General features: G+C 34.8%; 1 pseudogene; it reads left to right on the plus strand.

Moving 5' to 3' along the window:
- The first annotated feature begins 990 nt into the window (after window positions 1-990).
- Window positions 991-1714, plus strand: LOC104610085 (vacuolar-processing enzyme pseudogene; annotated as a pseudogene).
- Window positions 1715-2853: the final 1139 nt, after the last annotated feature.

Consider the following 2853-nt stretch of genomic DNA (forward strand, 5'->3'; position numbering starts at 1 on the left):
ACTGCACAAGAATGGTCTGTGGTCTTATTTAGTAAGACTGATGAAATTACTGAATTGCCCTTGTTTAGAGTTGTTGAATTTTCTCGAATGACGTAAACAGCCCCCACATTTAATTGTATTACTAAATTTTAAAGCAAGAAATACTCTTGGAATTTGTCGCAATTAATATTAATATTATATTTCTACAACATTCCACCATTGCCCATGGTAAGTTAGAAAATGCATTACTTACCATGGGCAATAATGGAATGTTGCTTGGATTGGTCAAACGGAATTATATTACCGAGCGCTAATATTTTAGTTGAAATAAATGAAAATTACTTAGATATTTTTTATAACATTAATTGTTTCAAGCTAGCATGGGTCCGTCCATTCGGTATTACAATGGTTTATCGTTAGAGCGACCTAGGTTTGACTCACTTCCGTCTTCTTTTTCATTTAAAAAAAAAAAGAATTGTACTGATTAATTTAATTAAGAAGATGGTCAGTTCAATTGGATTTGTTCTTGAACCATCTTTCTAGGCCAGTTCTCTGTAACTGTATTGTTTATTTGTTTAGTAAATGATTACTCTAATTTGTTCTTAAATTTAGGGCCACCAATTAAGGCATGAAATGAGTTGGGTGCATGTTCAATTCTGATTGGAATTGTATATGATGTATTAATTTATTCTGTACAGATCTTACCGTAAAATGTGCACACAATGGGTGAATAAGGCCATGTTTGGTTTAAATTCTATTTCAAATAAATAAAAAAAAAAAACTGTTTCTTTATGTGAAATTTAATTCTTTAGCTTCATAATTCATTTAAAAAAATAAATAAATTTCATAGAACAAATTTCTTAAAATACTTTTAAATTTTCTGACAATTGTCTAAAATCTCCCTTATCGTTCTATCACACTCCATTTACATGTAACATTATATAGCATTTTCGAAAAAATTGATTTTCTCAATTAAAACAGTACGGACGGATCTGGGTTAAGGTTCTAACGATGTTGAAACAGGTGGACCGTTCCATTCTCGTTGCCTACAGTGTCATCATCAACCATCCCCAAGGTCTCAATGTCTATCTATGCAGGCGTTCCTAAGGACTATACTAGAAAGCATGTCACTGCAAATAACCTATATGCAGTACTTGTTGGTGATAAGAATTAATGTTGTACAATGTGGAAGTGGTAAGGTTATATTGATAGCAAACCAAATGACATAATCTTCCTGTATTACTCTGACCACAGAGGCCCAGGTGTGCTTAGAATGCCTAATATGCCTTTCCTCTCTATGTTGTTGATTTCATTGAGGTATTGAAGAAGAAACATGTAGCACGAACTTACAAAGATATAGTTATATATGTAGAAGCTAGCTTGTGAGAGTGGGAGTACTTTTGAAGGTATGATGATGCCTGAAGATCTCAACATTTATGCTGAGGAGAGCGGCTTTGGCACTTATTGTACTGGAATGGAACCTTCTCCACCCCTAGAATTCCTAACTTGTTTATTAGGCTAGGGGAATTGTACAGCATAGCATGAATGGAAGATAGTGAAACTCACAATCTGAAGAAGAGACACATTACAACAACAATATCATAATGCAAAAGACCGAACTTCCAACTATAATCATCCGAATACCCTTAACCCATATATATATATATATATATATATATATAGTACAAGAAGTCAGGGGATGGATCAAAGAAGAAAGAAGCTATCAAGCAAATAGCAAAGGTATTAATGCATAACCCTTATTGATGGTAGTGTTGAAGTGGATGGCAATATTCTATTTCGAACAGAAAGAGCTGCTTATATCCTCGATGCAATGAGGCCATATGTGTTGCCCTTGGTTGATGACTGGGGTTGCCTAAAAGCAAAAGCAATGGTTCGGTTGTTTAAACCTCACTGCAAGTCATTGACTCAATATGGCATGAGGCACATTTGTGCATTTGCAAACATTTTGCAACAGTGAAATCTCGGAGGATGCAATGGAGGCAGCATGTAGGCTGCCTGTAACGGACCCCTATCAGCATGTGGTTGTTATTTGTTAATGTCAGGCGTTTAGTTTAGAGTAAATTACAGATAAGTATCCTGTGCTTTGGGATTGGGGGTAGTAACACTTAGATACCCCCTAACTTTCACAAATAGACAATTGGGTCCACTCATTAGTATTCTGCCAGTTAAAACATTTTATAAACCAAAATTACCTTTTTTATGTACTTTTTGACTGTTTTGCCCTTCTAATATATAAACCCTTTCTCCCTTTTTTTCATTCTTACGCCTCAACTACAGCAAAACTGGATGAATCACTAAAACAGACAAGGGGTTTCATTCTCATACTTGAGAATGAAAATAAACAAAACATATCAGCATTCAATGAGGCAAATATCATACATCCGTTTTGAACATCACAAACAAGTAGATCAACTATGACTAAAAAGCATTCCTAAATTAAGCTTCAAAACTGACCAATCCTCACATTCAATGGAGCTTAGTCCTCATAGAAGGGAAAGCTAAAACAGGACAAAATGAGCGGCAAACTACTAATGAAATTAGCGGGGAAGAAACTGATTCATAGATAAAAGAAAACAGTGACAAAAAAATGGTTGATTCTTTGAGTAACTAACGAATCAATAATATATCAGTATGGAAATCCCAACCCAGAAAAAAAAAAAAAAAAATTGATGTCGAGATTAGGTTGGCATCAAAAGTTCCAATGGAACTGGTGCAACGGAAACTCATCACTAGTTCCGCTTACTACCCCCAATCGGATCCCGACTACTCCATAGCAAAATGCAGGGGAATTAAATCGGTAAAACATGAAAATGAAAGAAGAAAGAAAGAAAAATGGAATGCATGGAATGATAA

Source organism: Nelumbo nucifera, chromosome 1 (genome assembly GCF_055504915.1).
Source record: "Nelumbo nucifera cultivar China Antique chromosome 1, China Antique-T2T, whole genome shotgun sequence".
NCBI classification, from domain to species: domain Eukaryota; kingdom Viridiplantae; phylum Streptophyta; class Magnoliopsida; order Proteales; family Nelumbonaceae; genus Nelumbo; species Nelumbo nucifera.